This window comes from Salmo trutta, chromosome 2, assembly GCF_901001165.1.
Source record: "Salmo trutta chromosome 2, fSalTru1.1, whole genome shotgun sequence".
Lineage (NCBI taxonomy): Eukaryota > Metazoa > Chordata > Actinopteri > Salmoniformes > Salmonidae > Salmo > Salmo trutta.
In genome coordinates, this window is record NC_042958.1 from 19740927 (window position 1) to 19767905 (window position 26979).

The 26979-nt window shown below is 43.1% G+C and overlaps 1 long non-coding RNA gene across 1 annotated transcript; it reads right to left on the minus strand.

The window, feature by feature from the left end:
* Positions 1-2846: 2846 nt before the first annotated feature.
* LOC115148225 (uncharacterized) lies at positions 2847-3830 on the minus strand. The gene is made up of 4 exons (XR_003866606.1): positions 3773-3830; positions 3322-3395; positions 3153-3219; positions 2847-3020 (listed from the first exon to the last, which is right to left on the minus strand). It is a non-coding gene; the product is annotated as an uncharacterized LOC115148225 (long non-coding RNA).
* Positions 3831-26979: the final 23149 nt, after the last annotated feature.

The following is a 26979-nucleotide window of genomic DNA, read 5'->3' on the forward strand; positions in this document are numbered from 1 at the left end:
TATTCCTTGAGAACAGGATGTTCTGAAATGGTACCCTATTCCTTATTAGACCAGAGACCTATGCTGAAGTAGTGAACTATATAGGGAACAGGGTGCGGACGCATTCCTGGAGTTGATTTCCTAAAAGCAGAGGGATCATGTGATATGGCCTGATTGACCCCTCCCACTGGGACTCAGTGTTTTAGGCTCCTTTCCATCAGGCAGGTCTGAGGACAGCTCAGAGGGCCTTTATGTGGTGGTAGGTATCAGTGGTTCTCTCATGATCTACATGGGACCACAGGAAGACCCAGGACACAGGAGAGTAGACCAGAAACAACACTGGGCCTATGGCTGTTATGAAAAGCAAGGTGAGATTACCATAAGATGAATTACCCAATGTTTAGCTACACAGTGTTTCCCATAGTATTTCTGAAGATCAGGCAATGGGATGACATTGACCTGTCCTCAATGCCTGACTTGTGTGTGTGTGTGTGTGTGTGTTCGACTTGTGTGCATGCAGGTGTGTGTGTGTGAGTGTGTGTGAACCAGTATGAACCAGTGAGTAGGATGAATGCTTGTAAGGAGAGAATGTAACCAAATCAGCAGGAGGGAAGAAAAGAAACAACGGTATTGTCCTTCATGGCAAAATGTATGAACACAGCAGCAAACTAAGGCTAACTCAGCGCTCTGTGAGGAGCAGGGCTTCTCAACTATCTACTCATTTAGCCTATAGGTTAGGCTGTTAGGCTAGCAGCTGTGATGCTACCTTAATAAAATGGATTTGCCTACTGCTGGATTAGCCTATAGGCTAGACTTGGCAGCCTGGCCTCAAAGAGTAGACATAACATAGTAAATGTAAATCTGTGACTCTCAAATGAGTATGATATGTTACGTTGGGTATGGCTACATAAGACAGAAGGTTACTGAAGCCAAAAACTAAACCTAAGCATTTTAGCTAATTAGCAACTTTGCAACTACTTACTACTAGCTACTTTGCAACTACTTAGCATGTTAGCTTATCCTTCGCCTAACCATAACCCCAACCTTAACCTTAACACCTAACCCTAACACCTAGCCTAGCTGATGTTAGCCAACTAGGAATTCGATTCCATAGACTATGTACACAACAGAAAGACTTTCATTCAGCTACACAGACCCTATTTAGTGCACTGGGGAAGAGGGGATAACTCAAAGCGCTCACTGAGGTACATAAAGGCAAACACACTGGCAGGCATTACCCAGAAAAGAATGCTTGATCCCCCCAACCCTAACACACTGGCAGGCCTCACCCAGAACAGATTGTCTGATCCTCCTAATCCAAACCCTATTCTTAACCTTAACCCTAACCTTAACCTTCATAACTCTCCCTGCAGAACTCTGGAACAGGCACTGACTCCTGACCTGGGCGAACAGCCCACACCTATTCCTATCCCTTTCCCGATTCTGGGTCCGTATCCCTATCCCCCCCATCCTATCCCTGTCCTCCACCCTCAGACCTTTCCCAGACCCCCTGTTCCTATTCCTACAACAGATACAGAACCACAGATTATACCCATCATCAGCACCTTCTCAGACACAAACAGACTCCTTCATTGTAGACTCAAAGTCGCTTTCACCCAAACACAACGTACATTTTCCCCACTTCAGGAATTCAGACCCATATCAGCTTTCCGCAGAAATCCCAACCTAAGGGATCTGTTCATTTTTGCAAAATTTCCCAATAAACCCACTCCTTGAACAACACTAATATAGACAACTCCCACACATTCCAAATCCACATGCACAAACCTCCCACAACTCATGACCATTCAGAGCACCAACATTGTTTATGCCATAACATGCACATTATGCCACAACATTTATATAGGAGAAACCAGTCACACAGTCTCGACATGCCTCAAACAGCACCTCTACATAATGAAAAAAAAAACATATTACAAACACACCTGGTAAAACATTTTCAAATCCACCCAACAACCTCCCTACGCATTACCGGTCTGGAGATGAAAGCCTCCTGGACCACAGGCCAGAGAAGAGCAGCTGAATCCAGGTGTATTTCAAAACGTAATACCTTGGCTGCACTTGGAATGATTATTAAGGAGTAGCATAAAACACTAACAGTGTGAGTTAGTGAGGGCCTAACTAAGAGAGGTGGAGGGGCCACCGACACAAGGAGGAGCTTCAATAAAAAATGATGTATCTGATTGCTCAACCTGGTTTTGTCTTTTTTATATTTCGTATTGAATTTGATTATATTATGCACTTTAACATAGCATGTAATCCCTTCATCCCCTTTTTTGAGAGGGGGATTTCTAATTGTATACTTAATTATTTATTGAGTTATTTATTTAATTATTTAATTGATCTAGTAGGCATGTTTTAGTGTGAAATTTGGTTTAAAGTCAAACCTTTTTACCCTCAAGATTTTCTTGATGATTGTCTTCCTCCTGTTGTTGAATCGTTATGGGTGGCCCCTCGGAGCTCTCGGCCTCTCATGTTCTCCCACCCTCACCAGACCGGTTATATGTACAACACAGTAACAGGGCAGAAAGTTGCAATAGGCCCGTGCAACCCAAGGTTTGATACCAACATAAACATAAACCCTCTTAAACCTAACCCTAACACCTAGCCTAGCTAATGTTAGCCACCTAGGAATTCATAACATATCATACATATGGCAAATTCTTAATATATCGTAGGAATTTCAATTTGTTACATAATCACACGAGTTGTAATTCGTAACATATGATACCAAATGGATTATGGGCATCCACATATTAATACAGTACATACCATATGACACATAAGATATCGTACTAAATGGAGGGATACATTTTTACATTTACTAGGTTATGTCTACCCCTGAGTCCAGAAAAAGTGCAGTAACTGCAGTTGTGGTATTTTGGATGCAGCTGTCAGATCAATTCTGCCCATTTTTCCCAGCGCCAGCCTGGGATTCGAACCGGACACCTTTCGGCCACAGGTCCAACTCCTTAGCGCCCAGGGTATCTACCGCCAGTACAGTATGGGTTGTTGCATGACTGGTTCCGGAGAAGAAGAAAGAAGCAGAAACATTAGTTAATTTTCAGAAATAACCATGAGTTAATCTGCCAAAATGATGACAAAATGTGTTTGCAGGCATATAATTATTAGGATGTAGAAGAACAACGTACAGCAGTTGTTGACAGCAGCAGCCGAAATTAGAGATCCTCTGCCTCTGATAGTTGGGTTACTGCCAGACTGGGAAAAACATAGTGTGTTAAAAGTCATGTAATGATCAACTAGGCTATTGAATCACCAATACTTATTATACATAATTTATTATAAATAATGTATACATACCTCCTCGGTCAGCAACAATCTCCTAATGGCTTCTTCGTGAAACATAGTCCCTAAATTGACTCCACACTGAAATACTGAAGTAAAAGTAACAATTAGCTAATTGCCAATGTCAGGCTGGGCCTGTAGCTCTATTTGGCATGTCCCATAATAAAAAAGTGTGTTTATTTGAAAGAGTTATCTGGCTAGCTTGTAAAGTGGTACATTAAAGTAGCTTAGCTTTTTCTTTTTAGTTAGCTAGCTAACATTAAGTTGCGTAGCTAACTAGCTAACATTAAGTTACGTAGCTAGCTAGCTAACATTAAGTTACGTAGCTAGCTAACTTTAAATTACATAGCTAGCTAGTTTACAAATGTGCTCATTCTAATAAAATGTCAACTTTATTAATCTAGCCTATTGTCTACCATATGACTTTGGCTCAATATATTTGAATTAAATAATCAACTTTGCTTACCTTAATAATACATTTAAAAAATGATGTGCTTGTTGGTAGGCAACTAGCAAGTTGGCTCAACCACCATCCTCTTGCTTCATCATGCTGGAATGGCAGTTGGTTTTTGAATCAGAATGGCACCAAAAGGTTCTATATAGAACACCTTTTTATCTAAGAGTGTATGCTTTTATTAAACACAATATTTCCTAGTTTTTCCAGCTAGCATTTAGTTTTCAACAGCACAGCAGGTTTGAACCTTGCTGTTTGCCACTCAGACCTCAGAAACAATGTTGCAAAATATGAATAAGACCTTCGCCTTGCCATAGAGCAGTGCTTCTGAATTATTTTCTGTTACGCCCCCCCGCCCCCCCCAGGAAGAAGTCAACATTTCGCGCCCCCCAACTCTCCGCCGCGACTGTAAATAGTATCATTTGTCTATAAAATTGTTATAAGTACACCTCTGCATAACATTGTATCCTTATTAACATTACAGAAAAGAAAAAAGAAAAAAGAAAGAAATATAGATCAACTTACAACAAAGAATAACTTTATTAACATTTTTTTTTAGTCTGTAACAGAAAATACTTAAAGTGCATCAATTTGCCTGAAATTTAAAAAAAAATGTAATTCTTATTATTATTATTATTTTTATTTCACCTTTATTTAACCAGGTAGGCAAGTTGAGAACAAGTTCTCATTTACAATTGCGACCTGGCCAAGATAAAGCAAAGCAGTTCGACAACATACAAAAACACAGAGTTACACATGGAGTAAAACAACATACAATCAATGATGCAGTAGAAAAAAATAAGACTATATACAATGTGAGCAAATGATGTGAGATAATGGAGGTAAAGGCAAAAAAATGCCATGGTGGCAAAGTAAATAAAGTATGGCAAGAAAAACACTGGAATGGTAGATTTGTAGTTTGAAGAAAGTTAAAAGTTAAAATATAAATAATATGGTGCAAAGGAGCAAAATAAATAAAATAAATAAATACAGTAGGGGAAAAGGTAGTAGTTTGGGCTCAATTAAAGATGGGCTATGTACAGGTGCAGAGATCTGTGAGCTGCTCTGACAGCTGGTGCTTAAAGCTAGTGAGGGAGATAAGTGTTTCCAGTTTTAGAGATTTTTGTAGTTCGTTCCAGTCATTGGCAGCTGAGAACTGGAAGGAGAGACGACCAAAGGAGGAGTTGGCTTTAGGGGTGACCAGAGAGATATACCTGCTGGAGCGCGTGCTACAGGTGGGTGCTGCTATGGTGACCAGTGAGCGGAGATAAGGGGGGACTTTACCTAGCAGGGTCTTGTAGATGACCTGGAGCCAATGTGTTTGGCGACGATTATGAAGTGAAGGCCAGCCAACGAGAGCATACAGGTCGCAGTGGTGGGTTGTATATGGGGCTTTGGTGACAAAACGGATGGCACTGTGATAGACTGCATCCAGCTTGTTGAGTAGGGTATTGGAGGCTATTTTGTAAATGACATCGCCGAAGTCGAGGATTGGTAGGATGGTCAGTTTTACGAGGGTATGTTTGGCAGCATGAGTGAAGGATGCTTTGTTGCGAAATAGGAAGCCAATTCTAGATTTCACTTTGGATTGGAGATGATTGATGTGAGTCTGGAAGGAGAGTTTACAGTCTAACCAGACACCTAGGTATTTGTAGTTGTCCACAAATTCTAAGTTAGAACCGTCCAGAGAAGTTATGCTGGATGGGCGGGCAGGTGCAGGCAGCGATCGGTTGAAGAGCATGCATTTAGTTTTACTTGTGTTTAGGAGCAGTTGGAGACCACGGAAGGAGAGTTGAATGGCATTGAAGCTCGTCTGGAGGGTTGTTAACACAGTGTCCAAAGAAGGGCCAGAAGTATACAGAATGGTGTCGTCTGCGTAGAGGTGGATCAGAGATTCACCAGCAGCAAGAGCGACATCATTTATGTATACAGAGAATTTAAACTGTAAACATTTTTTGACCATTTGATACTGAAAAATAAAATGTAATATAATCAATAAATAATAATAAATTCAAATTGATCAGCAACATTAACTCAGGAGCACAATTTATGAAACACTTTGACCTATAAAACAAAAATGAATAAAACAATTTGTGCTGATTTTTTTAAATCAAAATGAGGAAGTCAGGATTAATGGCTACAATGAGCACGTTTTGCAGAGCACAGCTTTTCGAAGCGGGGTTTGAAGCATGATACTGCAACTCTCAGCTCCTGCTCAATGTTTAGCTGGCACCTGTACTTGGTCTTCTGTGCAGCAACAGCAGAGAAGCCAGTCTCACAAAGATAAGATGTTGCAAAAGGAAGAAGAATGCCCATGGCCCTCTGCCCTAAGAGTGGATACTGCCTCTCTACACTCAGCCAGAATTCACTCAGTGTCTGTGATATCAATGAACTGGTCCTCCTCTGCAGAGCTGAAACCAGTTGGAGCTGGTGCATTGAAAGGATCTCTCACCCAGTCATATTGGGAACTGTTTTCAGGGAAGTACTTTTTAAAGAATCCCATCAGTGATGAAATATACTCCTTAATATATGGAATCACTGAGGTGGCATCATAGTCAGTAGTGTCAACAAATTCATGCAGGTTCTCGATTGAATCAGTATTTCCTTCATCAAGTCACCTGCCCCACATTACAAGCTTTCGAGTGAAAGAGCTGATCTTGTCTGTGACCTGAGGGAGGTGTTTATCTTTCCCTTGAAGCTGTAGATTTAGTTCATTTAGCTTTCCAAATATGTCACTCAGGTAGGCCAGTTTTGCCAGGAAGTTCTCATCACTACATTTTTTTGCGAGGTCATACATGTGCTCCTGCTCCGAAAACATTCTTATCTGCTCTCTGAGCTCAAAAACTCGGGACAAGACTTTTCCTCGTGACAGCCACCTTGCTTCACTGTGAAACAGATAGCAGAGAAGACTCTTGTTTTTAGTGGTCTGGTCTTTATAAAATTGACTACACCTACAATGTCAGTCATAACCTCACTTAATTCAGAGGAAAGGTGCCTTGATGCCAGTGCTTCTCTGTGTATAACACAGTGTGTCCACTCAGCATTAGGTGAGGCCTTCTTGATGAGTGCCGAAGTCCTTTTCTCATCCCTGCCATGGTCTGTGCACCATCACTGCAAACACCAATGCAGTTCTCCCACTTTAGCCCATTCTCAGTCAGGAAGCAGTACAGCATTTTGAATAGCTCTTCAGCTGTGGCTCTGTCTCTGACATATTTACAAAAAAGTAGATCCTCACACGGGGAGTTTGTCATGTGAAAATGTACATAAGCGATAAACAAACAGTCTTTGTTGCTGTCAGTTGCTTCATCGAACTGTAAGGCAAAACGTTTGTCTTTGAGTTTATCTACCAGCTGTTCTTTAATATCGTTAGCAATGTCATTTATACGTCTGGCGACAGTGTCATTGGATAGAGGGATAGTTTTTATTTTTGCAGCACTTGCGTCATCCAGCATGACAGAGACCATGTCTAATGCTGCAGGCAGTATCAGCTCCTCTGCTATGGAGTGGGGTTTATTGCACTGAGCAATTTGATACGCCACCTTATATGATGCTAACAGTGCTCGCTGGTTTACTGAAGTAGCATTCACAAACGGGACGATTGTTGGCAATATTCGGCACGTTTTCACTGAAAAAACTCAAGCGGCTTATCAGCGTGATTGTGGTGTAATGTCTTTAAGTGACGCCTTAATTTATTTGGCTTCATGCTGTCCGCTGCCAACATTTTTAGACACAGTAAACATACCGGTCTTTCCTCGTCTCCCACCGTAGTCACAGTGAAGCCAAGCGCTATATACGCTTCGTCATATTTCCTCGTCTTAGCTTTCGGGAGACTTACGTTTGTCTCATTATCTCCGTCTCTCTCCGCCTTTCATTTCATCCCTGTTAAATATTTTTCCATGGTGTCTCTTAAGGGTTTGTTATCTGCACTTCATATCTCCTGCTCTGTGCTGTGTGCTCTTGTTCGGTGCAAAAAAAACCTTCTCCTTGCCACAAAAAAAAGCATGTTCCCCGGAGTCACACGCGGCCCCCCTGGCATCGCTCCGAACCCCCCAGGGGGGCGCGCCCCACTATTTGAGAAGGACTGCCATAGAGAGTTAGCAGTGTCGGACGGCAGCTAACAAAAGCTAACCCAGTCACATCAAACTCTGAAAAGACAGCTAACATTCCCTTTTAATTTGTTTCAGCTGTTTTGCATTGACATTAATATATGAAGCAGGCAGACAGGCATCGAGGCATTCATTTGCGGTTCGATTGAATGTTAGAATAGGAAAAACGAGTGACCGAAGCAACTTCGACTGTGGTATGATCGTCGGTGTCAGGCACACCGGTTCCAGTATCTCAGAAACGTCCGGCCTCCTGGGCTTTTCACGTATGACAGTGTCTAGGGTTTACAGAGAATTGTGCAACAAACAAAAGACATCCAGTCTGCGACAGTCCTGTGGGCGAAAACAAAAAACATCCAGTCTGCGACAGTCCTGTGGGTGAAAACAAAAAACATCCAGTCTGCGACAGTCCTGTGGGTGAAAACAAAAAACATCCAGTCTGCGGCAGTCCTGTGGGTGAAAAAAAAAACATCCAGTCTGCGGCAGTCCTGTGGGTGAAAACAAAAAACATCCAGTCCGCGGCAGTCCTGTGGGTGAAAACAAAAAACATCCAGTCTGCGACAGTCCTGTGGGTGAAAACAAAAAACATCCAGTCTGCGGCAGTCCTGTGGGTGAAAACAAAAAACATCCAGTCCGCGGCAGTCCTGTGGGTGAAAACAAAAAACATCCAGTCTGCGACAGTCCTGTGGGTGAAAACAAAAAACATCCAGTCTGCGGCAGTCCTGTGGGTGAAAACAAAAAACATCCAGTCTGCGGCAGTCCTGTGGGTGAAAACAAAAAACATCCAGTCTGCGACAGTCCTGTGGGCGAAAACAAAAGACATCCAGTCTGCGGCAGTCCTGTGGGTGAAAACAAAAAACATCCTGTCTGCGGCAGTCCTGTGGGTGAAAACAAAAAACATCCAGTCTGCGACAGTCCTGTGGGTGAAAACAAAAAACATCCAGTCTGCGGCAGTCCTGTGGGTGAAAACAAAAAACATCCAGTCTGCGGCAGTCCTGTGGGTGAAAACAAAAAACATCCAGTCTGCGACAGTCCTGTGGGCGAAAACAAAAGACATCCAGTCTGCGGCAGTCCTGTGGGTGAAAACAAAAAACATCCAGTCTGCGGCAGTCCTGTGGGTGAAAACAAAAAACATCCAGTCTGCGGCAGTCCTGTGGCCGAAAACAAAAGACATCCAGTCTGCGGCAGTCCTGTGGGTGAAAACAAAAGACATCCAGTCTGCAGCAGTCCTGTGGGTGAAAACAAAAAACATCCAGTCTGCAGCAGTCCTGTGGGCGAAAACAAAAGACATCCAGTCTGCAGCAGTCCTGTGGGTGAAAACAAAAAACATCCAGTCTGCAGCAGTCCTGTGGGTGAAAACAAAAAACATCCAGTCTGCAGCAGTCCTGTGGGTGAAAACAAAAGACATCCAGTCTGCGGCAGTCCTGTGGGTGAAAACAAAAGACATCCAGTCCGCGGCAGTGACATTGCTCGTTCTAATATTTCTATACTTCTTAATTCCTTTCTTTTTCTTTTGGGGATTTGTGTGTATTGTCAGGTATTACTGCAATGTTGGAGCGAAGAACATAAGCATTTTGCTACACCTGCGATAACATCTGCTAAATATGTGTGCTCCAATGAAATTCATTTGATCTTGTAGATTATTTAGGTACATGTTGGGATTAGGAAAGTATGTATGAATCATTACAAAAAATAGGTTTGGAGAGGCTTTACATACTAAATATATTGATGAATCAAACATACAGTGGTTTGATTCATCCTGAAAGTTGTCATATTCATGTTCCATCCATGAAATATTGTTAAGGTGGAAAAAAGTGTTCAATAATGCTTGAAAAATAGTCCTATAAATCTACACTAACCATGGAACTGTATGACAAAGGTCCAGTCATCGTGAACCGTGCGTCAGGCTCCAGGTTTAACCTGCTATGAGTTCCATAATGATTCAAATAGGCTACTTGTTCCAAATGATTGCACAATATGATCCAGTAATTCTAGCGACCCTCAGGACCAACTACACAGACATGACAGAGGAAAGAAAGGTCAACGGAATGGAAGGGTGCAAGATGTAAACTATAAATTGAAGAAAACTAACACTAAAGTGAAAGTTAGAAATGTATGTGGGTATTACTGACGGTGGTTTACGATAGGGGCCAAGATTTAACATGATAAAAATCCTGGGTATATAATTAAACATTCTGAAGTGCATACATCAACTTGGCAGGTTCAGCCCTTCAGAAGCCTATAGTTTGCGTCTCCAAATTTCATCCATGCAAATTATGAGGGCGCACAATCTGAATAACGGCACAGCTATTTATAGCCTACTTCATTGTGGAAAAGACGCCACAATACATGTCCTGTTAATATGATTTTCAGCTTGCTTCCATATGACTGGTGTCACATTAGTTTCCAGGGATCATGAGAAAGAATTATCTAGAACAATTGCTATGTGTATTTACAATCCCCTTCTCCAAACGGATTACTCATTTACCTAGCTCTAGTCAATAACTCTTAGCAATTTATAAAGTACAGTGCATGGAGAATGCTGGTATTTCTATTGGGGGGTAGATGCTTTTTTCACTTGGAACTGGCAGGTTCGCACAACCTTATTCATAGTTTCCTCTCCCGTAAAAGCGGTGGAATTATGAGGGAATTTAATCAAGGTCTGAATAAGGCGTATCTGTAGACACACCTCCGCTACACCTTTATTTCTTAGATCTCCACCCCGAATGAATAGCAGCTGAATAGCATGTTATTCTCAAGCTTAAATTCAAGGTCAGAATACGCATAGAGAGAAAAGTGCATAAAAAGGCAATTACGTTTCATTTACATGCGCTTAACTTGGGTCGGTATTCACCTGTGTGAATTTTCATTATATCTAACACCATGTGGAGTGTATAGTAGAGGGTTGGCACGTGTGATCATACGTAGAGTAAATACATGTGAAAAATGTACTGCTTGTTTGGATGGTAATGGCTTGTTAAATAGGTCAAGTTCACATCCAGATGCAACATCACATCACCGTGTCCAGAAGGACTGATGTACGACACATATGATATATCTAGCTAATGAGTCCCTCAGAGTCAAACCGCTCATTTAGAATAGCACTGTGATCCTGATAGACGTGGAATAGTCCGTGAGGTTATGACTGGGATTATGTGACCTGTTGGCTCATGTTCTTGTCACTGTGAGGCGAGGCACTGAGCCGTTGTCCTGTGCTATTGTCTCACAGAGCAGCCAAAATACTCATGTGTACTTTCTGTAATGGAGGTCATGTGACGAGAACAACAAAGCCATATTTCCTGCTTCCTCAGGTGGGGGAAATAACTGGATGTGATTGTGTGTTTTGTGCTAATGGGCCAGTTTTGGGAAAGCTACATTTGCGCACATTTTCAGAAGCAAATAAAAACTGTCCTTATTACACATTTATAAGAATCACCGTTAAAATGCAACGGTCGTTTATCAGCTTTCTTTTGGATCCCGGCCACAGTCCTTGAGACTTATCATCATCACCCCTGGACCAATCAGAGATGAGAGATGAGAGATGCTCATCCAATGAGAGACGGAGAATATGCCTGTCAAGACATTTAGTCAGGGAGTGTGTTTTTATCTAATATGCAGCCGTTTTTATCTCAATATCAAATCATTTCTGGGTAACAATTAAGTACCTTACTGTGATTGTTTTCAAGCTTTTTAGCAAAGAGCAATTTCTCAAGCAATCATTTTGATAGGACTGTCTGGGAGTGGTCTCAATGAGGAGGGGAAAACGGTTATTGGAACTCTCTTTCTTATTGGTCTATTAACTAATTTACTGCCTGGTGATGGCACCAGGCAGGCCAAAACTCCATTCCACCAAAACAGACTGGCACTAAAATGCATTATCATCATTTTCACAATTTCACAGTATCATTCCAAACTCATAGTGTGAAAATATATATATACATATAAAAATAACGTTTTTGACTGCACTGGGCCTTTAACCAAGGACTCAGAGTGGATGTGTGTGTGTTGTTGTGTGTGTGCGAGGTGTACCTCCTCTTCCTTTCTTTAGCAGAAGGAATAACCTTGCCTCATCCACACACACACACACACACACACGCACACACACACACACGCACACTCAAGGTTTGCATCTAAGCACCTGCTTTAAAGGATCTGGCCCCATTCATTTCATACAGTTGGTGTAACCATGGCAACTGCATGACGTATAATTTCAGGCCAGGGCTACAGAGTAAGTGGAGGGTAATTCTGTAAATGAATTACAAATGTCAGTGTGTGTGTGTGTGTGTGTGTGTGTGTGTGTGTGTGTGTGTGTGTGTGTGTGTGTGTGTGTGTGTGTGTGTGTGTGTGTTTCTGTGTGTGTGTGTGTGTGTGTGTGTGTGTGTGTGTGTGTGTGTGTGTGTGTGTGTGTGTGTGTGTGTGTGTGTGTGTGTGTGTGTGTGTGTGTGTGTGTGTGTCAGAGAGAGAATGGGATTAAGGTGTGGGAATGGTCCCTGCTGTTGTTTCCTGTTTAGTGAATGGTGCTGTTGTCATAAAGCCTTTGAACTTCATGAGCCAGGTGAGCCAAAGACAATCCCTCCCATCCCAAGTTCTGAAATGGGTGATCCAGGTAAGCCAAAGACAATCCCTCCCTTCCAAAGTTCTGAACTTGTTGATCCAGGTAAGCCATAGACAATCCCTCCCATCCCAAGATCTCAACTGGGTGATCCAGGTAAGCCAAAGACAATCCCTCCCATCCCAAGTTCTGAACTGGGTGATCCAGGTAAGCCAAAGACAATCCCTCCCATCCCAAGTTCTGAACTGGGTGATCCAGGTAAGCCAAAGACAATCCCTCCCATCCCAAGTTCTGAACTGGGTGATCCAGGTAAGCCAAAGACAATCCCCCCCATCCCAAGTTCTGAACTGGGTGATCCAGGTAAGCCAAAGACAATCCCTCCCATCCCAAGTTCTGAACTGGGTGATCCAGGTAAGCCAAAGACAATCCCTCCCATCCCAAGTTCTGAACTGGGTGATCCAGGTAAGCCATAGACAATTCCTCCCATCCTAGGTTCTGAACTGGGTGATCCAGGTGAGCCAAAGACAATCCCACCCTTTCGAGGTTCTGTCCAAAAGGTAATGGAGCCTCAACCTGGGATACATGGCACAACTTGACCTTACTTTACCTACTCTGCTCCAGTTTCTCTCTGTTGAGCTGCAAAGCTCATTAGAAGATACTTTACTCTCTGGAGCATTCACTCTGCTAGACCGACTCTCTCTTGATCTTCAGAGGTAAAGAGGTTAACACACTGTTATTATAGAGCTGAAAACTGATTCTGTGCTGTGTGTTCACTTCTTGGGAGGTCTCTGTGGTTCAACAGGCACAGAAATGAGTTCACATGTCCTGAAAATCTCTATTTGCCCTATACATTATTGCTGGACCCAGAACCCCTGCAATAGAGAGTGTCAGGACCTGTCAACTAATTCTGTTGATCCATGAGTCCAAAATGTGAAGGCGACTTGACCAATAAGCTTGCAATATCTGCATCTGTGGATAACCTACCATTGATGTCAGTTATAGTGAGTATCAGTTTTGTAACAAAAAACATATTTATTTCCTCTGACTGTGACAAGACCTAACTTTTGAATCAACATTAGAGTTTAGAGAGAGACAGGAGCAACCTACTTATCCTGGGCTGCATGGCTGACGTGTCTTTAGGTGCAAATGTAGGCTTGTTTTGCTGCTGATCCTGTTGTTTAGTAATTACTGGGGGCATCTAACTGTCTGGCTGGTATAAGGTAATGAGGTGTGTGTGTGTGTGTGTGTGTGTGTGTGTGTGTGTGTGTGTGTGTGTGTGTGTGGGGAGGAGGAGATGATTATCACAAAGGCAGCTGAAGCAGCAGGTCTACCACCCCCATGGCACCTGCTCAACACCTTTATATGCATCACCACTTTACACACACACACACACACACACACACACACACACACACACACACACACACACACACACACACACACACACACACACACACACACACACAGGCCGTTATGCAGCACCAGGGTGTTGTGGAGGTTATAATTATCATGTCATCATATCCTTTGTTTTTGTCTGTGTTATATGTGTAATTATGTAATTGTAATTATGCATAGTAGGCTAGGTTGACTGTGTTCATGTTTGTTCTTTTTTTTTAACCATTTATTGAAGAGGACTTCAATGGATATATGTTTTCAAACTTTTTGGTGTCATCCTCAAGGATTTTAAATGCATTATCCACATGTGTGGTTGTATTGTGTATGAAATTGTCAAATAAATATATCCATCTATCTACAGTGAGCTCCAAACGTTTTAGGATAGTGACTTTTATTGTAAATAAGAATAGAATAGGTTTCTAGACACATGATTAAGGATAATCCTGAATGAATCATGAATAATGATGAGTGAGAAAGTTACAGATGCACAAATATCATAGCCCCAAGACATGCTAACTTCTCACCATTACAATAACAGGGGAGGTTAGCATTTTGGGGGTGCATGATATTTGTGTGTCCGTAACTTTCTCACTCATCATTATTCACACTTCATTCAGGACTATCCGTAATCATGATAGCATCCACATTAATGTAGAAGTGTCTAGAAACATTCTGATTTACAATAAAAGTGACTCCAAAATGACACAATACATTATTTACCATTCATTTCTATTGGGCACAAAATAAATCTGAAACACAACCAAAACAAACAGCAAATGCATCCAACAAATGTGTAGAGTCACAAGCTTGATGTAGTTACTGCATGCTGTGAATATGGGACCAAATACTTAACGTTTTACTACTTTACAGTTTTTCTCGATTGTTTACACACATTTTCTGAAAGCATGCCTCATATTCTCAGAACTCTACACACAAATCAAAAAACACACACACAATGGGCAAAACCCCTCAATTCTCCAGAAAAATGAAACTTCACATTCAAAACAATGTCATTTCTTATCAAAATGGTATTTTCTTTTCAAATGACACACACAAACCGTCATATGAATAGACATTTATAAGAACCAGTTGAACACTGATGCGCTCAATGTAAAACACTATGATGAATGGAAAACACTTCTTCTCCATTCATCATAATGACTTAGGCCTTTTTTTGTTTCAGTGTTGCCATTACTACAGACAGTACATACATAAGTGTGTTGTAAAATATTTGAGAATATTGTTTTTATACTCAGAACACACAAATACACGGTAACAAATATATTTAATTTTTCCCACAAAAACAATGTACACAGTGTACATCCCATTCCCAACCAACACAAAGTTGCACATACAGTGGTCTACATACAAAACAGAAGAATTTAATGTATACAGTTACAGTAAAAAAATAAAAAATGAAAAAATGAAAAAACTATGCTGCATCCTCTGTTCTGTTGCGGTCTGGCCACAGCACCTCATCCACATCCCAAGCAATGTTTTCCCTGGCCAAGCAGCGGGGGAAATATCGCCTAGCATGGCGATTCCAGCCATGAAAAGCATCAGCTGCTATATCTCCACATGCGTCTTCCATAGCTTGGAGAAGAGGTACACGCGTTTGTGGATTTCGGTCATACACTTTCCATCTCCAGGCAGAAAAAAATTCCTCAATAGGATTGAGGAATGGAGAATATGGAGGGAGATAAAGAACTAAAAAGCGTGGGTGGGCAGTGAACCAGTTACGAACCAGAGCAGCCCTGTGGAAACTTACGTTGTCCCAAATGACAACGTACCTGAGCTGCTCTGGGCCATCTACCTGATCTGGTGGAATGAGTGTGTTGTGTAGGGTGTCCAGGAATGTGATCAGATGGGCGGTGTTGTAGGGGCCAAGGGTAGCATGGTGATGGATGACGCCGTGGTGGGTAATCGCTGCACACATTGTGTTGTTCCCTCCGCGCTGGCCAGGGACTTGAACAATGGCACGCTGGCCGATGATATTCCTTCCCCTCTTGCGTCTTTTTGTGAGGTTGAATCCAACCTCATCAATGAAGATGAACTGGTGCTCCACTGCAGCCCCCTCTAGTTCAAGGACTCTCTGAAACACACATGACAATATCAGAAATAGACATGGAGTGGTCACTATTGTGAAGCACAATCATTATGATTACAATACTGAAATATGTATAATTTATACAGTGTTGAGAGTATGCATGAATTGTGGGATTGTATAGGACTCACTTGCACATAGTTATATCGCAATTCTTTGACTCTTTCTGAATTGCGTTCAAATGGCACCCTGTAGACCTGCTTCATCCTGAAATTATTTCTGCGCAAGACACGGTCCAGTGTTGATAAGCTTACCCTATCAATATTTTGAAATATCTCATTGTTTTCTATTATTTTTCTTTGTATTTGCCGTAATGTTATGGCGTTATTTTCTAGGACCATGTTCATGATTTCAGTTTCCTGTTCAGGAGACAGAACACGTTCCCGACCACCTTGTGTTGGTAATCTTTCAGTTCTGCCAAACAAATAGTAAAATACTGTAAATACAAAGTAGGGATACATTTCCCAAATACTTGAAACATACTTTATTTTTACAGTCCTACAGAACAGTCCACAGGCAATACTGTACTACTGTACTCATTGAGTACTGTACTGATATGCAGTACTGCAATTTCTAGTGAGAGTAGATTTCTTACCTATTCTCATTTCGGAATGTCCGGATGATGGATGCTACAGTGTACCTGCTCAAATTTGTCTGTACTCTTTGCCCAGCCTCCCTCATTGTTAGACCATGGTTGACCACATGATCAACCAAAGTGGCTCGGATCTCATCAGAGATTACGGTCCTTGGCCTTCCTCGTCCTCGTCCTTGTCCTCCCCGTCCTCCTCCTCTTACTCTCACTCTTCTGGCTCTGCCTCTGTTTCCAATGTTGGCATCCACTGCTCCAAAACAGAAGAGCTCACCTGTTGCCCTTTTATGCTAAAGCTCTGATTGCTAATTGTAAAACTGTGTGACGGGTGTTTGCCCATGTGATGAGTCAGTGTGCATATTTGAATGGTAGTGTGTTCATTGTGAAAACAAGAGAATTTCTGCATGAAAATTGTGCCAAATGCAAAGAATTGTGTGTAGTGTTTTGAAAAAAGTGTGTTTTTAGAACTGCAATTTGAGTGTAAAGCAGGAATTGTGCTTGTAGTTTAGCAGAATTGGTTCAGGGGGTTGGTGCATGAGTTACATGTTGTGGTCATTGTGTCTCAAGTACCAGTATTTGTGTGTAAACAATTGAGAAAAACTGTAATATACATAACTGAATTTGTCCCCATGCTTTTGGTCCCCTAAAATATGGGAACTATGTACAAAAAGTGATGTCATTTCTAAACGGTTCACCCGATACGGATGAAAATCCCCTCAAATTAAAGCTGACAGTCTGCACTTTAATCTCATAGTAATTTTATCATTTCAAATCAAAGTGCTGGAGTACAGAGCCAAAACAACAAAATTGTCACTGTCCCAATACTTTTGAAACTCATTCTATATATAGCCGTCTGCTGTGGTGCCTGTATGGAACAGAAGGACCACCCCTGTGACAAGAAGGCCTAGGCAACCTAGTATGGCCGCTAGCAGGTCATTATAAACCATTTTACCCCAAACCCCTACTCACACACCCCTCCTCTGCCTCTCAATGTCCCCCTCTTCTCCTCTCAATTCAATTCAAGGAGCTTTATTGGCATGGGAAACATATGCTAACATTGCCAAAGCAAGTGAAGTAGATAATATACAAATGTGAAATAAACAATAAAAATGAACAGTAAACATTACACTCACAGAAGTTCCAAAATAATAAAGACATTACAACACTGTATATATACATAATATGACATTTGTAATGATGTGCAAATATTTCAAGTACAAAAGTGAAAATAAATAAGCATAAATATGGGTTGTATTTACAATGGTGTTTGTTCTTCACTGGTTGACCTTTTCTTGTCTGGTTGACCTCTCTCTGTCTCCCCACCACAGGAGGCTGCCGAGGGGAGGATGGCTCATAATAATAGCTGGAATTTTCTCCTTTCTCCTGTCTCTCCACTCCCCCCTCCCCGTTCCCCTCTCTCCCCCCTCCCTCTTCCCCTCTGTCCTCGCTCTCCCTTGTTACAGCCAGTTATAAATAAATCCTGTTAGCTCTCAGAATGGTGCCCGTGATTCCTCCTCCTTGCTGATAACGCGTAAAGAATGCATAAAACGGCACAAAAGAAAGCAAACTGCATTAGATATATTTATCTGCTCCTTGTTTTCGTATTGATTCTGTAGGCAGTACTGGTCACAGCAGGTTAGAAGGCCAGAGAGTGTGTTCTTCTCTACCTCCACTGCTCCCCATAACCACACATGTTCATTATGGGATCCACAGACACAAACACAGCGTTTGGCCCAACCTGATATTATAGGTGGAAGCAGTGTTCCTCTTTGTCTGCTTTATCCTTGGCCCTCTCAGTTAAAATGGAATAAAGCAGTTTTTTTAAAGCAGTCATTTCTCTAAAAACTCTTCTCCTGGACCTAAAATCTGATTTGATTGTGAGTGAATTATGATTCTTTTTCAACTTTGCTGTAATGAGCAGTCTGTGTTCAGAAATGGTGGGAGAGGAGCTGAACAACGAAAGAAACCGATTTGACTCTCAATAACACCCGTCTCTGTAGGTTTTCACCAAATTGCTTGCATGTTTTTCAGCCGGTTGCATCTCTGCTCTTAGCTTCTCTCACTAACAGCTCTCCTCCCAGCACCTAGCTACACACCAGTCTTCATTTGTACCAAATTTCTCAGTGGGTGTTGGATGTAAACCTTTTATTCCTGATATAACCACCAGACAAGGGTTCTGGAATGTTTAATAAGTTATGTATTGAGAGAGGCAGGGAACCAGAATAGCACAATGCCTAAAGCCTCGTCTGACTGACTGACTGACTTTACACATTCTAGAATAATTGCAAACCATTATGTCACGGACATTCTTCATAGAAGGAGTCATAAGAAAAAATCCTGGAGAATATTGACACTGCAGGCCTCACACCAAGGCCTTATAAGGAACAGGACTATTGGGCCAATAACATTATATTTGTATCCTTCTCTAACAGTGGAAGTATTGCATGGTGATGTCTTCTAGTTGGTTTTAAGACAGGAGCAATAGTCTAAGTGATTGTTTCTGCTAGTCAGCGCTGCACAGTCGGGGGTAGAGAGAAAGAGAGAGATTGTGTTTTCTTTCTCTCATCAATAAACTTTACAGTGCTCCTCTTCCAACAGAAGCAGGAAGCTCAGATCGTCTCTGAAAAGCAAATAGTTATGTTGAAAATTATAGTAATATGATACTTTGTTTTGCACCAGTAACTTTGATTGGCAGTATAATTTTGCATCAGGATACAGCAGGTCCTGGCAGCCTCCACTTTGTTTCTGTCTTAATGATTGAGCTGCTTAGCCAATTAAAAGACCCCTAAGTGTCACGGCTGTCTGAAGAATGGGACCAAAGCGCAGCGTGTGTGTCGTTCCACATTTTATTTAAACTGAAACTATGCCCAACATACAAACACACTCATAAACAAAACATGACGAAGAGGTGCAACATACACTTACTCAAAATACAATCTCCCACAAACACAGGTGGGAAAAACAACTACTTAAGTATGATCTCCAATTAGAGACAAGGATGACCAGCTGCCTCTAATTGGAGATCATCCCCCCCAAAAAAACATAGAAATACAGAGACAAGAACATGACAACATAGAAAATCTAAACTAGACGCAACCCCGTCATGCCCTGACCTCTCATAGAAAATAAAACCTTCTATGGTCAGGACGTGACAGTACCCCCCCCAAAGGTGCGGACACCGAACGCAAAACATCTAACAAAAAAATGTAACAAAAAAAGGGAGGGTTAGGGTGCGTGTCTAATGTTGGTGGCAGCTCTGGTGCAGGACGAAGAACCCTGTCATCCTGCTTATCCACCAGCATAGGAGGCGGCTCGGGTGCAGGACGATGAACCCTCTCCTCCTGTGAATCCAGCATCATAGGAGGTGGCTCCGGTTCGGGGCGTAGTCCCCGCTTCTCCCGCTGACCCCTCCGCTTTTGTGTCACCGGACCGTGGATCGTCGGAGGAGGAACCGGACCGTGGTTCATCGCCAGAGGCTCAGGACTGCAGACCGCCGCTGGAGGCTTTGGACTGCGAGGCCATCGCTGGAGGCTCCGGAGCCATCGCTGGAGGCTCCGGACTGCAGGGCCATCGCTGGAGGCTCCGGACTGCGGGGCTGTCGCTGGAGGCTCCGGACTGCGGACTGCCTGGAGTCTCAGGAGACTCCGGACTGCCGGGCCGTCGCTGGAGGCTCCGGACTGCGGGGCCGTCTCAGGAGGCTCCGGACTGCGGGGCCGTCTCAGGAGGCTCCGGACTGGGAACTGTCGCCAGAAGCTCTGGACTGGGAACTGTCGCCGGAAGCTCTGGACTGGGAACTGTCGCCGGAAGCTCTGGACTGGGAACTGTCGCCGGAAGCTCTGGAATGGGAATGTGCACTGGAGGCCTGATGTGTGGGGCTGGTATAAGTGGCGCCAGACTGGTAACACGCACCTCAGGGCGAGTGCGTGGAGCAGGAACAGGACACACCGGACTGGGCAGGCGCACTGGAGGCCTGATGCGTGGGGCTGGCACAGGTGGTGCCAGACTGGTAACACGCACCTCAGGGCGAGTGCGGGGAGCAGGAAAAGGACACACCGGACTGGAGAGACTCACTGAAGGCCTAGTGCGTGGAGCCAGGACAGGTGGCCCCAGACTGGTGACATGCACTTCAGGGCGAGTGTGAAGAGCAGGAACAGGGCGTACTGGGCTGTGGAGGCGCACAGGAGGTCTGGAGCGTAGGGCTGGTACAATCTGTCCTGGCTGGATGCTCACTTTAGCCCGGCAAGTGCGGGGCGCTGGCACAGGACGCACTGGGCTGTGAATGCGCACTGGAGATACCGTGCATATCACTGCAAAACATGGTGCCTGATGGGTCACGCTCCCCACGGTGAGTACGGAGAGTTGGCACAGGACGTACTGGGCTGTGAATGCGCACTGGAGACATGGTGCGTGTAGCCGGCCTCATTTGTACCGGAACTTTAACACACTTCTTGGGATGAGAAAGGGAGGCTGACTCAGGTGGCATCTGATGGCTAACATGCTCCTCAGGGAAAATGCCGTACATACTACGCCAAACCAACAGCTCTCTCTCTCTCATCACCCCCCTCCACTATCTCACAGTACTCCTCGCTCAGTCTCTCCCAATATTCCTCTTCGCTCTTAGACTCACCCCTCGGCTTCGCCGACCAACCCGTGTGCCCCCCCCAAAAAACATTATTGGGGCTGCCTCTCGTGCTTCCGTCGTTGCCGTGCTCTCGCTGCTTCGAACGGCGATACTCCCCGGCCTGCCTCCAGGGTCCTTTCCCATCCAGGATTTCCTCCCATGTCCATTTGTCCTGACCACGCTGCTTGGTCCTTTGGTGGTGGGAGATTCTGTCACGGCTGTCTGAAGAATGGGACCAAAGCACAGCGTGTGTACCGTTCCACATTTGATTTAAACTGTGAAACTATTCCCGGCATACAAACACACTCATAAACAAAACAACAAACCGTGACGAAGAGGTGCAACATACACTTACTCAAAATACAATCTCCCACAAACCCAGGTGGGAAAAACAACTACTTAAGTATGATCTCAAATTAGAGACAACGATGACCAGCTGCCTCTAATTGGAGATCATCCCAAAAAACAACAACATAGAAATACAGAAACAAGAACATTACAACATAGAAAATCTAAACTAGACACAACCCCGTCACGCCCTGACCTACTCTACCATAGAAAATAAAAGCTTCTATGGTCAGAACGTGACAATAAGACTTTAATCATCTATTAAAACGCAGTAACCTGTACATTTAGACAACCTAGAGTAAGGTCCCTATACAACTAAAGTATACACACACACACACACACACACACATAACTTCAATATGAATCAAAAGTGGCTGAATCAGAGGTTGAAACCCATCACATCGTCGGTATCATTATGACACAGAGGAGATTCAACGTAGCACGGCAGGAGGTGTTGTATTCCTGCACATGGGATGAACCACTAGCTAAAACCCTATCAAGCAGAAGCTGCTTCTGATACCCTCTGTCTGCAGCTATAAGATACACATCCTGGACTAGGCTATCTGCCTTCCCCTCTGCATGCTAATTCTGCACGTGGAATATTCATCAAAGTCAAGAGCTGGTGCACTTGAGCTAAACTGGTGATTGGTTAACATAAATATCTAGTCTCCTACAGGAATTCTCCCAAGACACCAACACACACACTCCGTCTATAAGGTTACAGATATGTTAAGCCTGCTATAACCCACTCCAGCCCCCCACTGACCAGCTCCCTGCCCTTGTGTTAGGTGTGGGCACACACACACACACACTGTGCCCCTGTGGTGTGGGCACACACACACACACACACACACACACACACTGTGCCCCTGTGGTGTGGGCACACACACACACACACACTGTGCCCCTGTGGTGTGGGCACACACACACACACACACACACACACTGTGCCCCTGTGGTGTGGGCTTGTGGCCAGGCATACAGTAACACTCACCATGCAGCCCCCATTCTAACCAGGTAGGACTCCCCATCGCTATGCACTCAAATAAATACAGTGCTTATCTATTAGTGCACTGCAAGACTGTTGCTTCAACTACCCATAGGAATACACTACTATATTAATATAGGAATATACATTACATGGCCAAGAGTATGTGGACATCGTCTGTCCTCGGTTGCAACACTCACTACAGAGTTCCAAACTGCCTCTTGAAGCAACGTCAGCACAAGAACTGTTCATCGGAAGCTTCATGAAATGGGTTTCCATGGTCGAGGAGCAGCACACAAACTAAGATCACCATGAGCAATTCCAAGCATTGGCTAGAGTGGGGTAAAGCTCGCCGCCATTGGACTCTTGAGCAGTGGAACGCGTTCTCTGGAGTGATGAATCACGCTTCACCATTTGGTAGTCCGACGAACGCTACCTGCCCAAATGCATAGTGCCAACTGTAAAGTTTGGTGGACGAGGAATAATGGTCTGAGGCTGTTTTTCATAGTTAGGCCCCTTAGGCCCATTAGTTCCAGTGAAGTGAAATCTTAGCGCTACTGCATTCAATGACATTCGAGACGATACTGTGCTTCCAACTTTGTGACAACAGTTTGGGGAAGGACCTTTCCTGTTTCAGCATGACAATGTCTCCATGCACAAAGCGAGGTCCATACAGAAATGGTTTGTCGAGATCGGTGTTGAAGAACATGACTGGCCTGCACAGAGCCCTGACCTCAACCCCATCGAAAACCTTTGGGATGAATTGGAACTCTGACTGCGAGCCAGGCCTAATCGCCCAACATCAGTGCTCAACCTCACTAATGCTCTTGTGGCTGAATAGAAGCAAGTCCCCACAGCAATGTTCCAACATAAATTGGAAAGCCTTCCCAGAAGAGTGAGGCTGTTATAGCAGCAAAGATGGGAACCAAATCCATATTAATGCCCATGATTTTGGAATGAGATGTTTGATGAGCACATGTCCACATACTTTTGGCCATGTAGTGTAGTTCAATGTCATAACACAATTATCGCATGATAGGGACAATCATAGATTGGCACAGTGAGATCACTATTAATGCTAGGTAACACAGCATGAAAGTCTCCCTTACAGAACCAGGGACAATTACCGAATACAGAGACATAGGGTGCATCCCAAATGCCACCCTATTCCCCATATAGTCAACTACTTTTGACCAGGGTCTATAAAGCTCTAGTCAAAAGTAGTGCACTATACAGCTCTGGAAAAAATTGAGACCACTGCAAAATGATCAGTTTCTCTGGTTTTACTATTTATAGGTATGTGTTTGGGTAGAATTAACATTTTTGTTTTATTCTATAAACTGCTGACAACATTTCTCCCAAATTCCAAATAAAAATGTAATTTAGAGCATTTATTTGCAGAAAACGACAACAAGTCAAAATAACAGAAAATATGCAGTGTTGTCAGACCTCGAATAATGCAAAGAATTCAAGCAGCTCGGCTTTGTTTGATAGCGTGTGACCATCCATTGTCACGCCCTGACCTGAAAGAGACGGTTTATTTCTCTATTTTGTTAGGTCAGGGTGTGGGGTGGGCATTCTATGTTTTGTATTTCTTTGTGTTGGGCCGAGTATGGTTCCTAATCAGAGGCAGCTGTCGATCGTTGTCTCTGATTAGGAATCATACTTAGGCAGCCTTTTCCCACCTGTGTTTTGTGGGTAGTTATTTTCTATTTTGTCTTTCGTTACCTGACGGAACTGTTTGGCTATTCGGTTTGTTTTCTTTGTTCTAGTGTTTTCATTGTTAAATAAAGATAATGAACACTTACCACGCTGCGCTTTGGTCCCCTCTCTACAACGGCCGTAACATCCATCTTCCTCTTGATCACATTCCAGAGGTTTTCAATGGGGTTCAGGTCTGGAGATTGGGCTGGCCATGACAAGGTTTTGATTCAGTGGTCCTCCATCCACACCTTGATTGACATGGTTGTGTGGCGTGGATCATTGTCTTGCTGGAAAAACCGAGCTGCTTGAATTTTTGCACCAGGAGTGGCATAAAGTCACCCAACATCAATGTGAAAGACTGGTTGAGAGCATGCCAAGACGCATGAAAGCTGTGATTGGAAATCAGGGTTATTCCACCAAATATTGATTTCTGAACTCTTCCTAAGTTAAAACATTAGCATTGTGTTGTTTAAAAATGAATATGAACTTATTTTCTTTGCATTATTCGAGGTCTGACAACACCGCATCTTTTTAGTTATTTTGACCAGTTGTCATTTTCGGCAAATAAACGCTTGGAATTTGGGAGAAATGTTGTCAGTAGTTTATAGAATAAAACTAAAATGTTCATTTTACCCAAAAACATACCTATAAATAGTAAAACCAGAGAAACAGATCATTTTCCAGAGCTATATAGTGAATAAGGTGCCATTTGGGATGTAGACAGAGGCAGGCTGCACCTCCACCTCAGTGAGGCTGAGTTACCAGGCGCAGGAGGACCAGGGATCCCTAGGGGGTGATACTTAGTCTGGACCCCCAACACCAGCCCGGGAACTGATCTCTGACCTCTTACCAGCCAGGACGTGAACTCCATCCTATCCCAGACGGACGTGTGATAATGGCAAAGACAGTACAGTATGACGATAGGCTTAAACTGCTTCTCCAATAGAAATCACCGATCACACGTGTAGGCGATGTCATGGCGACGTTGGCAAGCAAAGCTCATGTGTAGAAACACTTCCTCTGGTCTAGCGGTCGTCTCACACCGAACTGTGTATGTGCAGGCCGTCAAATCCAAGGCACTCCTTCCATATAAAGTTGTTTTTGATGAAAATGTATCAGTTTGCCACTTTCACAAGGTTGGAGTAATAACATATTCAACTACTTAAGACATTGGCTCGAATCTAAGTTGTACTTTTAGATTTCGAGAACATTTTTTATTTCTCTCATTAACTTGTCTATCTTCAAACCCTGGCCTGGTCTGTTTCGCAAGCATTCCCGGAAGCCTCGTGATGTTGCGCCTCTGGGTTTAGAGAGAGAGAGAGAGAGAGAGAGAGAGAGAGAGAGAGAGAGAGAGAGAGAGAGAGAGAGAGAGAGAGAGAGAGAGACGCACACACATACACACTTACAGGGCAGGGTCATGAAAAGAAAACATATGGCACTGGGGTTTCTTGCTCTTTTTAACGACTCTCTCTTTATGGACTCTCCTATTTTGTTATTAGCAAAAAATTATATTTTTGTACCGAGCACCCCCTCATACAATTATTGCACATTTCTCCCAGACTTTTTGCTCATTCAAATGTATTCCATTGAATTTATCAGCCCTCTCTCCTCTTACTTATCATGTAATGTTGCGTCAGAATAGTCCCGAATGCTTTAGTCCATTAGCTGCGTTTGTGAAGGAGACTATTAACGCTCCAAGGTTTTAAACTGAATCCCATAAATTCAACCCAGAAAATGAAATTATCTGTATATTAATATTCACCACTGTGTCTGGCCCCATGTTAAGTATGGCATAAATCTCTGTGTCCTGTTCCCCTTGAACAAGGTGGAGTGGACAAATTCAATATGAAGAAGGTTAGTTCTCTCTCTCTGTGAGGCTACAGATTGTTTTTCTCATATTCATAAGAACACTGTCCTTGGCTTTTAAATGCTTGTCAAAGGTTACTGCATGGATGTCTTTTTTTTAAAATCTATGGATCACTGTTGCATTCCAATATCCTATAAAATACATGTATTTTCTACATACTCGATGGAAAGACCTCAACAACAAGATGACTCCCTGTAGACTGAAGCTGTGTCTGAAATGTCACCCTATTCCCTCGGGCCATGGTCAAAAGTAGCTAACTAACTAGGGAATAGGGAGCCATTTGGGACGCACACAATGTGCAGAATGGCAGCTGAGGACTATTGTTGTGATGCAACCCCGGTAGGACAGTATGTCTTTGTGCTCTGAAACAAGATGATTCACATGTGTCCTCAATGTTAACACATTGTTCTAAACTTTAACCCAGTCCATGTACTACAATGAGAGACACTGTCTAGTGTTTAACCAACAATAAGCCATACAGAATGTGTAAAAAGCCATTGTCTACTCATACCTTCCTCATCCTCCCTTTCCTTTACTCGTTTGTATTATGTTATATCTGCACGTTCTAATTGTAGAAACTGCATTGGACTAGCCTGGTTCCAGATATATCTGTGCTCTTGCCATCTCTATTGTTGTCATTGTCAAGTGAAGCATGTTTGGCATGAGAACATGTTTAGCATGACAATTCCATAAGGAGTTGACAAGGGCACATAAGCAGACAGGTACCCAGGCTACCTTGGACTAGCCAGGCTAAGGAAATGACAAAGACACTGTACTATCTCTCAGAGTAATAGGATAATAAGATGAGCGTATTATATACCAATGACCAGTGTGTCTAGGCCAGCGGCACTTCATTTGTTTTATATATTTGTATTATATTTGTCAGATTTAATTGTAGCATCATTGATGGTAAACTACCGTGTTAATGAGCTATAACTTGTGTTATGT